The sequence below is a fragment of the Protopterus annectens genome, chromosome 10.part0, assembly GCF_019279795.1.
Source record: "Protopterus annectens isolate FY-2018-M chromosome 10.part0, PAN1.0, whole genome shotgun sequence".
Lineage (NCBI taxonomy): Eukaryota > Metazoa > Chordata > Ceratodontiformes > Protopteridae > Protopterus > Protopterus annectens.
In genome coordinates, this window is record NC_056744.1 from 732,032,732 (window position 1) to 732,045,742 (window position 13,011).

Below are 13,011 nucleotides of genomic sequence, written 5' to 3' on the forward strand. Positions count from 1 at the left end.
CTCTAAACACCTTTTTGAGATTCCAAAATTCAAGATGCTGACTCTTCACCAATTACTTCCTGTGCTAGGCAAAGATGCCTGGTTGGCAACACTAGATTTAAAAGAAGCATACCTGCATATCCCAATCATGGAATCTTGCAGAAGATACCTACACTTCAAAGCTGGCTTCATGCACTATCCGTTCTCTGCACTGCCCTTTGGCTTATCTCTGCACCCAGGGTATTCACAAAGTGCCTAGCTCCAGTTATTGCATTTTGCAGGCAAAGAAATATTAAAATATATCGAAAATAGCAACAGTACCAAAAATAAAACACAGCACCACGGATCTATAAAGGCTGTCTTCTTGCTTCAAAAACTCCACCAATAATTCCAGGAACCATCGAAAAACAAGAGTAGCAAAATAAGAACTTTATTCCATAACAAAAATAAAACAGGACTGAGCACTTTCGTCTCCATACCGGAGACCTCTTCAGAATCAAAAAAAGCAGTCAATGGCATTCTTTTATATCATAGCCAATAACAATGATTAATGTGCTTTGCATAATTGATTGATAATTAATTAATTAACTATCCACCATTCCTTTAAAGTGCTATAACAACCTGTATTGAATGTTGGTATAAATCTCTTCATACATAGGTATATTCCTAGAATAAAATGTACAATACATAAATATAAACATATATAAAAATATGAATATATATAATACAATACATGAACTAGAACTAATCTAAAAAATATATATGTATATATATATATATATATATATATATATATATATATATATATATATATATGAACATATATTCTGATGAAAAATGTATATAATAGGATGTAAAAAATATGTATAAATATATAAAATCTAAATATAAAAATAAATATATACATGTAAAATACATTGGTATACCCATACCTGGATGATTGTCTAATTCAGGCAGAAAGCCAGGGTGTACTTTTGAATCATCTGGCCTTTGTACAAAGGGTTCTAACTTGTCTGGGGAACACCATAAATGAAAATAAATCACACCTGGTACCCTGTTAACAAATTATATTCCTGGGAGCAAGCTTGAATACATCTTCCCAGATGGCTTACCTCACGCCAGAGAAACAAATTCATTTGACAACCTACTTCAAACAAGTGGCCACAAAAACCCTGCTATCTGCAAGACAAATACTGCAAGCCTTGGGGTTCATGGCCTCCTGCATTCTTCTAATTCCATATGCAAGACTGCATATGAGGAAACTACAGTGATATCTAAAAAGCCTATGGTGTCAACATTCTCAGGATCTAGAAGCAACGATTCCTATCATACCTTGCCTACACCTAGAGTTCTTTTGGTGGGCAGAGGCCTGCCACCAAAACAAGAGACTACCTTTCACACCACCCCCTGCCACCCAAACCCTAACAACAGACACATCAGACTATGCATGGGGGACTCACCTGGCAGGGAAGTGCATTCAGAGCAAATGGAACCCAAGTCAAATGCACCTGCATATCAATCAAAAAGAAATGTTAGCTGTACAGAATGCTCTGACAGCCTTCAAGGACCACATTCTTCCAGGGCAACTAATGGTAAAGATGGACAACACCACTGTTATGTGGTACATAAACAAGCAGGGGGGGTACACATTCTTACCCCCTCTGCAGGCTAGCCATGGTATTGTGGAACACAGCCTTGAGCTACCAAGTGCACCTACAAGCTCAATTCCTGCCAGGAAAGTTAAATACACTGGCAGACGGACTAAGCAGAAACCTTATGGAACCACACGAGTGGAAACTGGAACCAAGGATTTTCAACATGTTGACAAGCAAATGGGGAAGCCCTGATATAGACCTGTTTGCCTCTCCCCAGAACTACCAATTGGACAAATTTTGCATAAGGACTCCCCACAAACAAGCCTGGAAAGAGGATGCTCTGTCCTTCAGCTGGAAAAACCTATCAGTCTATGCCTTCCCACCTCTGCCTTTGCTCTCCAAATTACTACTAAAAATCAAACAGGACAAACCAAGGATGATTTTGATTGCTCCAGACTAGCCATGCCAACACTGGTACCCCCTCCTGCGCAGTGTGTCACGGTTATCCCCATGGCACCTGCCTCAGACTCCTTTCCTGTTGTCTCAGCAGGAGAACCAGATTCTGCACCCTCAGCTCCTAACGCTGAACCTAGCAGCCTGGCTAATTACATAATCTCTCCTCTGCCATCCCTCAGTAAACCTGTGATGGATATCATTTTAGAGGCAAGGAGGCCTAGCACTAGAAAAAAACTATGCTGAAAAATGGAAAAGATTCTGTGCCTGGAACCAGTCTCAAGGGATGAGCACAGCAGCACCCAATTTACCTCAGATTTTACAATACTTAACTGAGATTCTTCACAAGGGCCTGTCTTTTTCCTCCATTAAAATCCACACCTCAGCCATTTCAGCTCATTATAACCCCCCCCTTCTCTCATCCGCTGCTCAAGCAGTTCCTCAGAGGAGCCAAAAATTTGAGAACAACCAGGAGAGCTCCAACCCCAGCCTGGGACCTTAACTTTGTTTTGGAGAAACTCACTCTACCTCCTTTTGAGCCAGCTGCTACTGCAGACTTAAAATTTCATTCTTGGAAAACAGCTTTCCTTTTAGCAATCACTTCAGCTAGAAGGGTATCTGAATTACAGGCCCTTATGGCAGTGGAGCCTTTCGTCATCTTTCATGCGGACAGGGTGTCCCTCAGAACCAATCCATCCTTCATGCCCAAGGTGGTATCCAGTGTGGCTCTTTATCAGTCCATCCATTTGCCAGCCTTTTTTCCCAATCCACAGAACAAAAGGGAATGGATACTGCATTCCTTAGATGTGCACAGGCAACTCAGATTCTACTTGGACAGGACTAAACCTCAAAGGAAATCTGAACAACTGCTGGTAGCATTTGCTGCAAGGGCAGAGGGGAAGGCCATTTCAAAGCAAACCATTTCTAAATGGATAGGCCATTGCATTCATTTCTGCTATAAGCACCATGGAAAACCTATTCCCCAGTGGATCAGACCTCACTCCACCAGGGGTACATCTACCTCTACAGCCTTTCTCAGGGGCGTTCCTACCAGGGACATCCTAGAAGCTGCTACCTGGAGTTCTGTACATACTTTCGCCAAGCATTATCATTTGCCAATTTTCCAGAGCTGGTTTTGCCACTGCAATGTTGCAGGGCCTTATAACTGGTCCTAATGCTATCTAAATTCCTCCTCCCAACCATAGCTTTGGGAATCTACCCAAATGTAATGACTGCAACAGTGAAACACGAAGAACATAGTATAGTTGTGTACACTTACCATAAATGTAGATGTTCAAGTTTATTCACTGTTGCAGTCTGGTTACCCTCCATCCAGCCCCCTAACTTCTTTTGGCTATACCTCTACTTTCCTTTACTATGCTTAAAAGCCTTTTTTGGTGTATTTGCTTTTTTGTTGGAGGTATATCATTGTACTTTTATATTTAATTGCTCCCCATTAGTGGGAGCACCTGACATCTGGGACAAGAAAAACTGATGTAATGGCATTGGCTGCATGTTTTATACCCCTGACAACCTGATGTCATGGAAGAAGGGACAGCAACTGATGCAGGACCCAAGACTTTGTTAATCAGGCCGACTGAGGGCTACCTGCAAGCAGATAACCCAAATGTAATGACTGCAACAGTGAATACACTTGAACATCTACATTTATGGTAAGTGTACACAACTGTACTTTATTACTCCAGTGTTGAAATGTGTACCTTCAAGACAGTATATAGTGGCTATTATTTCAGCTGGAAGAGTTTCTTTTTACAGATGTGTCGATATCCATAATTGATTTTTCTGTAGGCCAGTGTGCCATTGCAAATAAATCTGCTTTTTATTCCTAAGGTAGCTACTGAGACAACCCTCTGTCTACCAGTTTGCCTGCATTCTTTAACTTTTCAAATAGAGGTGAATATTAACTACATTGTATGGATGTCCAAATATTTTATTCATATGGTTAACTGTTTCAAAGTCTGATGTTTAAAGTGCAGTAAAACTTTGCCTTTACTGCATAGATCTCTTTCATCTAGGACAGTGATTACCTCTTAGACGTTTTCCAAAAATGTATCCTTAGATATTTTTGCAGCAGCTTCTTGGTCTTCACTGTATACTGGATGTGATCTCTAGATCCAGGCCTTCTTTTGGGGCCACAATTACCAGAGGATTGTTCCCATGAAGATGACTACACAAGATGATATCCACAAGACATACTGTTGGCAAAAGTGGACTTCCTCATACCAGATACAAATTTTACATACTGAACATGATATCAGATCTGGATGAGCAGGTCTATCTTCATCATCATACTCAACTTCCTTTTCCCCTGCCATCTTGCTGATATGATCTGGATGTCTTTATTGTTAATTTCATTCTGTTTTTTTTTTTTTGCTGTACCTTAGCACAGTATGACTAAGATGTTCATCATATGGATCACTATTGCAGTGTGCTATATGGGTTATATTTTGTTAAGGCTATAATGGTTAGCCAGCTTAAAAAACTTCAGGGTACCTTCCACATGCCTAAACCATTAGTCAGTTCAAGTTGAGTTGACTAAGTCGAGCCAGGGCATCAAGCCCATCAGAGCTTTCCGTCACTGAATAATGCTTCTCTTGCAGGCTTTCAAGGATTGACTCTTGGCTAATGTTGTTCCAGTGCTGGTCAGGTAAGTTCCCTTTGGGGGGAAAAAACTTCTGCTTTACTTTTTGTGGCAGAAATTGTACTTTTTCTTGTAAATCTTTAATTTTAAAACTCAGAAAACTTGTTTAAATGGCTACCCTGTAGCTTAATTACTTTTAAGTAGGAGCATCACTTTTTTACGTTTGTGGTTAAAAAGTTATTAAAAGTAATTTAAAACAATTTTTCCCTGGGGTAAAAGTTTTATTACTTTACCTTTGGGGATGAGGTAAGTGTTTAAAGCGCCCTTTTTTTTTTTTTTTTTTGAAAATGTGCATCTGATGTTGTTAATCTTCTTTCCATTCATCACTGATGGGGTTCGGTTCTGAGCCCTTGGAACCAAGTCGGCCTTTTTACCAAGCTCACGCCAGACAAAAAAACTCTTGAGCTAAGTCTCTACCCAGAATGCCCTTCTCCCTATTGCCCCAGATCTCGCTTGCCATGTAGCTGTAAAGCCGCGTTTCAGCCGAGCTCTCAGCTAAGTGGAACGTTGATATTTGTGTGAAAAACTTTTGATGTCTTCATATTTTATTAAGTGATTAGTATTTCCAGTGTCTTTTCTTCTGTCTAACCTTTTGAACCTGCTGCGAAGTGTGACCTAAAGTTTTTGTCTTGGAAATCCTTGTTCCTGGTAGCCATCACATCTGCCAGAAAAGTCTTGGAGCTACAGGCATTGTGCATCAAGAGGCTCTATCTGGTCTTTCATAAAGACAGAGTATCACTTTGGATGAATCCATCCTTTCTCCCCAAAGTTGTTTCAGAATTCTCCATAAACCAGATGATTAATCTACCAGTGTTCTTTCCGAATTTTGCCAATAGAGGAGAGTACTGCTTTCACACCTTAGACGTACATAGACAATTGAGATTTTACCTAGACAGGACCAAACCTATCTGTAAATCTGAACAGCGTTTCATCTCGTTTTCTGGGCCCAGAATGGGAGAGGCTGTTTCCAAGGTTACATTACATTATCAAAATGGCTAAGGGACTGCAAACGTTTCATTTATTCCCTCAGTAATGAGCCTATGCTAAAAGTTAAAGCTCACTCCACTAGATCTATGGCAACATCTGTAGCTTTCCATTCCAGGGCTTACATGGATGACATCTGTGCAGCAGCTACTTGGGCTAAGCTTCATACCTTTATCAATCATTACAAATTGGACTTGGTCTCCAGAGGGAGAGCTGCCTTCGGCTCAGTGGTACTCAGGAATGTTTTTCCATAAAGGCCGCCCATAGACCTCAAGGTATCTTGGGATTCTATCCCATCAGTGATGAATGGAAAGAAGATTAACAACATCAGATGAAGTCATTATGTCTTACCATAATGTTCCATCTGTGTTGTTCATCATCTTTCATTCATCACTTCCCACCCTCCTTCCCCCTCCAAAGGCTCCTGGTGGATGCTTTGGGTCTAAGTGGTGCCCTAGGGTATTTGCGCAGAAGTGGCTTTGGCTTTACTTCTTTTTCTCTAGCAAACTCGATCTGAGGTAACAGGGAGAAGGGCATTCTGGGTAGAGGCTTAGCTCAAGAGTTTTTTTGGCTGGCGCGAGCTTGGTAAAAAGGCCAACTCGGTTCTGAGGGTTCGGAACCAAACCCCATCAGTGATGAATGAAAGAAGATGAGCAACACAGATGGAATGTTATGGTAAGACATAACTTTTTTTTATACTACTTACCCATGTTCTAACTGAATCAGGCATCTTTTTTTGGCTTAACCATGGAACAATGTTCCTTGAGTCTTCCTTCTTCCAGCCACAAAAGTAAGAAAACTATTAAACAGCTTTCGCCACTACAGCAGACAGCTGAAGTGCCTCAGCCATAGATGGGTTACTCTTCTGTGGCCATTATTGATTCCTCTGACCATTCAGCCTTTTCCCTGGCTCCCTCTTGTGTAGTCCCTACAGCCACCATGAACCAGGGGTTAGCGTCAAAGGATGTCTCTGAGGCTGTTAGAGTGCCCTTAGCTGGCAAGAGAGAGCTGCTCATGTTGGATCTTGGAGGAGTTGGAGGGAATGCTATTCTTTCTAGGCAGAATGCTATACCTATCCCTAGGGGGTTTCTTTTTCCTGGCAAAAGCAGGTCTTTTTCAGAAATTCCTGACAGAAAGAAACAAAAACTTAGATACATTTCTTTTCCTGTCTCATTCGCTTTGGACAGGAGTGATTTATTGGGCTTAACTATGGGTTTAGTTCATGCTTTTGGCCCTTCCAGGTTAGCTGTTTCTGGCAAAAGAGGAGATTCTTCATTTTCTGAAATGGTTCAAGTTTTTGAACAACAAAATGAATATGAAGAGACAGATTCTATATTATTTCCTCAGATTTCTGCTTCAGACACTATGGACAGTGTGGCTTCAGCCAGAGTGTTTGAAAGATTCTGTTTCTCTGAAACTATTTTTAGAATGAATCAGTTGTTTTAATGGGAACATAATCATATTCCACAGTCCCTGAAAAAGTATTATGATTTATTACAACCAGAATTTACAGAACCTACCCCAAATCCTCCTGTTTTTATAATGTTAGAGGATATTTTTGTCACAGCCTGTAACTTGCCTGATAGCCAGCCTGTTGCCCCAAAAAAGCAGATATATAAAGTTCCTCAGTCTTATAAGTTTTTATATGCCCATCCCAGATAAGACCCAGTAACTGTTGCTTTAATTAACATAGCTGCTACTAAACAACTGCTTAATACCAATTCCTCTCATTTCAACAAGGGTGGGAAAGCTTTTGGCAGATTTGGATTAAAAAGTGCATTCTTCTGCAACTTTTGTTTTTAGAATTCTCATCTGTCGAGCTCATATGTCAAAGTTTACGCTTGTCTCCTTTAAGAAAATGAGGAATATTATGGCATTTGTTTCCTCTTCTGAGCAAAAATCTGCTATGTGCAATTTGATTGCTTCTGTGTTTCTGTGACTACTCATTGTTTGAAATGTGCTTATGATTCTGCTAATGCCACTTCCAGGGCTGCTGCTACTGAAACTGTTATAAAGAAGTTTGCTTGGTTGAGTTGTCAAAATCTACAAGATGATGTCAAAAATAAAATGCTTAATTCTCCTTTGTGTAGAGGATTAGTTTTTGGGCCATCTGCTGCAGAGGTCCTTAAAAGTATGATGAGAGGGGTAAACTGATGTAAAGGCTCTCAGATTTTTCACCAAGTTTCTCTATGTTTGCCAAGGGGTTTAATGTTGCCCCTACAGCATTATTTAAAAATCAAAATAAACATAGCAAGCTGCTGGTAAGCAAATGTTTAAAAAGCAATAGCACTGGGATTCCAAAAAGTAAGCAGGACTCCCACCAAGAACAAAGGACAGTATCATAAGTTTGAATTACTATATATTGGAATACTCTCTACTCTCCCACCCTGGCAAACTCTTAATCCTTCTAGAAAGTCTGAACCTCCAGTTCTGTCTTTGGCAACATATAGTTTCAGAAAGATGGGTTCTGAAATTAATCTATCATGGTTATTGTGATGGTCCCACCATTGCCAGTCAACATGTGATCATCTCATCACTACCAGCCAATATGTGAGAGTCCCCACACTGGGCCAGTAATCAAGGAGCCTGATCATCACCACTGACAATAGAGAGGGACATTCACTTGGAACACAAAGGGATGCACTCAGTATTTCCAGATGCAGACCTGTCTGCATCAAGCACAATTTCCCTTAAGAGCACACAGGGCACACACTCAGACTGTGGTCTGGGTGTCTCTATGTATCTCCCTCCAGGTCCCCAATAAGACTCCCCACTGGTACAGTTGCAGAGTTTAGTCTGAAGAAGTCTTGCCCATTGAGGCAAAACGAAAATGCTAACTTGGATTATCTGTTAATTTTGGAATAAACCTGGTTATTTGTTTGGATTCTACCTGCTGCTTGTGAACTTTTTTAGTTTTCATATATGCAGAGTTAAGTCCTCGGCCGAGTGCCCTAGTCAAGTCCTCCACCACTCTCTCTGTGAAACCAATGCTTTGTGTCCCTTTCCAAGTAGCTGACACACACACTTAGATTTGATTTACACACACACACCCCTGGGAAAGGCAAGCACATGTTTACTAGCTATGCTCCCTTCTGCCCAGACTATAAGGTAGATATCACTGCCACCAGGCACTACAAAGCCAGCTACCTAAGGGTGTTGCAAGGGTGCACAATTATACTGAGTGAAATTAATATTAATACAAATGGTAGTTGACCAGCAGCAAGGCTTTCAGGAGTGGGCAGAGTTGTCACCAAGTAAATATATGCAAATGCTCTCAAAACTTAGATATTTTCTAAAAAGACCAGGCACACTGTAAAGTTTAAATATATTTAATAATAAATAATAAAATAAGAAAATACTAAATATCTATTTACAGTAAACACAAGAATTTACATCACAGGGAATATTGAAAATAACGCAACTGGAAAGAGTCACACAGTTAAAGAAAAACACTATCTCACTAATCTTACTATTTTTTCTTGATTAATCTACAGAGTACTAGTCCCTGGTCACTTACTGGAGCAAGGCAAGATGAAGGTCATTGGTCTTTGTTGTCAAATCCAATACAGAATACAGAATGCGTAGTCTTTCTGAGAGACTTCTAAACACAATATCTAATATTTCTGGGTTGATTACACAATGGCATCACATCTGGTCATCTGACTCTGTTTCCCACACTATAACCAACAGTAGAAGCTGTTATGATTTTAGTACCTATGTGTGACAATTCACATAGATAGGGTTTTGCTCAGATCTTCTGCAGCTTCTGGAATTCATAAAACAATTCCACCCCTCTACCCTTCCAGACTAGCAATAAGCTCCCTACTAGAGACAATAAAGAAGGCTTCCTAATACTTAATTCTCAGACATTTTGTCTCTGGCTGCAACCAGAAGTGTAAGATAACATGTTTATATCATAATTTAATTTCAGCTATATTTTGCAAAGTCAGCTGAATTAAGATTAACCTCTGATGTCCCAGTATTCTCTATTAAAACATATACATTTAATTCAGTTACAATAATACATGGACATTTCTTTCCCTTTCAGCAGGGTGCACTGTTGATACATTTTAACACAAGCAAACCTCAGAAATACATTTTCAGCACTAGCATCTGTAGAAATCAGTTTGATAAACAAATGACATATAATTCTTTACAAAATTCCAACTAGCTGTGCTAGCATATGTTACAAATCCAATGCCCTATTTCTCCTGGTATAGTTGGCAGTACCTCCTATTGTCACACCTCTCCCTTCAAGACTCAAGCTAATTTTTCAAGTGCCCCTTCAGAAACATTGATTGAGAGGAATGAGCCTATCTGGGAATACATTACTCCATATCTTGTCTTGACAGCCTATGCACATTGGCATGGCTAACCCCACTACACTACTTCACTGTCATATCATATGCCTGCAGCCCTAGGCTCCACCATAGTAACCTGGCATTTTGTTGGCTGGCTAACACAGGGTGTCCTCCCAAAGCCCCTTTAAGTACTTGGAATGCCTGCTTGCAGGCTGGGGTCCACAGTACCTTGTCTGGCCTGATTTTTCTCATTAGGTCTCTGAGGGGAGCAGCTATTGTTCTATAATTGGGAATAAACCTTCTATAGTACCCCACTGTCCCCAAGAATGTCCTTACCTGTTTTTTGGTAACAGGGGCAGGCCAAGCCTTAATAGCTTCCACTTTCACAGGTTCTGGCCAGGCCTTACCACTCCCCACTCTATGTCCCGGTTAGGAGACCTCTGCCATACATACCTGATACTTAATGGGCTTACTGGTCAACCCTGCCTTTTGCAGTCTGCCTAGGGCCTCTCTGATATGCTGAAGGTGCTCATGCCAGGAATGGCTGTAGATAGCAATATCATCCAGGTAAGCAAGGGCATGATCTCCTGCCCCTTCTAAGATACAGTCTACCATCCTCTTGAATGTTGCTGGGGCATTTCTCATTGGAAAGGTCATCTTTTTGAACTTGTGTAATCTGAAAAGAGTCACAAAGGCTGACCTTTCTTTAGCCATGGGAGTCAAGGGCACCTGCCAGTAGCCCTCGGTCAGATCAGTAGTGGTCAGATATTTAACCCCATCCAGCTGGTCTAAGGCTTCATCTGTCTTAGGCATGGGGTAAGGATCTGATTCTATATGACTATTTAGTTTCCAGTAGTCCACACAGAACCTGGGGCTGCCATCTTTCTTTGGTACCAGCACCACTGGGGAGGCCCAGGGACTGCTGGATTTTCCCCAGTACCAACATTTCCTGTATCTTCTCCCTCAAAATCTGTCTGGCTCTGTCAGCACCCTGTAAGGGGCCTGCTCATAGGCCTTTGGAGTCCTGTATCCACATGGTGCTGCACCAGATGGGTGCCCCTAGGTTTCCAGTGAACATGCCCTCAAACTCCTGTAACACTGCTCGGATTTCTCAACCCTGGGTAGGGGATAGCCACTGAGGCATTGCTACCCCTTCTACTGAGGTATCAGTCTGAGCATCACTGAGGAGATCAGCCACCAGATCCCCCTGAGGCTCCTCCTGCCATCCACTGCAAATAGCACCAGGGCCTCCCTATCATATTAACATGCTACAATTTGTGTCCCTGCCTCCTGCTTAGCAGTTCTACAATATAGTTAACATCACTGACCTTCCTTACCACTTTGAAAGGTTCTTCCCAAGTTGCCTGTGGCTTATTGTGTCTGACAGAAATGAGAACCATAACCTACTGTCTACAGCACACTCTCTGACTTGAGCATTCCTGTTATACCAGATCTTTTTCTGCTGTTGGACTCCTGCCAGCCCCCTGAGCCTTGTCCTGATGTTTAGGACATATGCCACAACAGACTCCTTGTGAGATTCACACTCACCCTCCCACTTATCATGAATTACATCTAAAGGTCTCCTCACCCTATGCCCATACAGCAACTCAAAAGGTGAAAAAGCTGTGGATTCCTGAAGTACCTCTCTGTAAACAAACAGCAGATGGGGCAAATATTTGTCCCACTCTCTCTTAAACTGGTCTGCAAATGCCCATATCATGGTCTTTAATGTAGAGTTTAACCTCTTCACAAGACCATTAGTCTGGGGATGGCAGGGGGGTGTTTTTAAGTGCTTCACCCAATAGTGCTTCCACAGGCAAGCTAGCAGGTCTGACATGAAATTGGCAGCTCTGTCAGTATATCTCTTGGGAAACCTACCCTACTGAAACTCTCTAGCAAAGCATTTGACAATTTTTCCTGCCTCAGTGGAGGACAGAGCCACTGTCTCAGGGTATCTAGTAGCATAATCTACTACCACCAGGATATACTTCTTCCCTGTGGAGCTTGGGGTACTCAGAGGTCCCACAATATCCAGAGCTATCCTCTGGAATGGCTCCTCAATTACAGGCAAAGGCATCAAAGGAGCTTTGAATTTGTCTCCTGCCTTGCCTAGTTTTTGGCACTGCTCACAGGTCCTGCAGTAGCCTGTAACATCCCTTGCAGTCCCAGGCCAATACATGTTCTGCATAATAAGTCTCTTGATACACGTTATGCCCGTATGACCTGCAAAAGAAATGTCATTGACTATGGCTAGAAGTGCCAGATGGTAGGCTCTAGGTACTACTAGCTGCTGTACTACCTCACCCTCTATCCCTCCCTCAGGGGTCCAGTCTCTATACAGCAATCCTTTGTTCCAGTATACAGACTCCCCTTTTTTTTGAGAATCAGGTGGCTCCCTAGCTACCTCCCTCAAGCCTCTTAGTGTAGAGTGTGAGAGCTGAGTTTGTCTCAACTCTCTCTTGGTAACTCTTCCCAGCTCCCATTCCACAGGAAAGTCTGGTATCCTCTGATAGCAGTGCCTCACTGTCAGCCTGGGTACTACTACTAACCTATGTCCATGCAGTCACTCTGTCCAAGGGAAGATCAGTACCTAGCAGATGTGGCTCACCTTTAGGCTCACTGCTACAGGGTAGCTCCCTCCCTGCAATAGCCACACCACCAGCCCTGACGTCAGGTGTGGTGCCTATCTGGGTCTCCCCAAGGCTATCAGACCAACATCTCTGTCTCCAAGCCTGACTGTTTGTAACAGCATACACACAAGGTACTGCATTATCAAAATCATTCCCTATCAGGACATCTGCAGGGATATCCTCAAACACACCCACTTGCTTGCTTCCTTTTCCACCCTTCCATTCAAGGTGAACCCTAGGAAAAGGCATTTGGAACGGGGTCCCTCCTAAAGCTCTGACTGGAGTGGACTGCGCAAGCAAGTACTGTTCCTCTTTAACCACTGCAGGCTTCAGAATGATTATGTCAGAACTGCGTCTCTGTTAGCTGTGGCCTGTTTCCCATCCATTAAGTTTGGATATAAACTTTG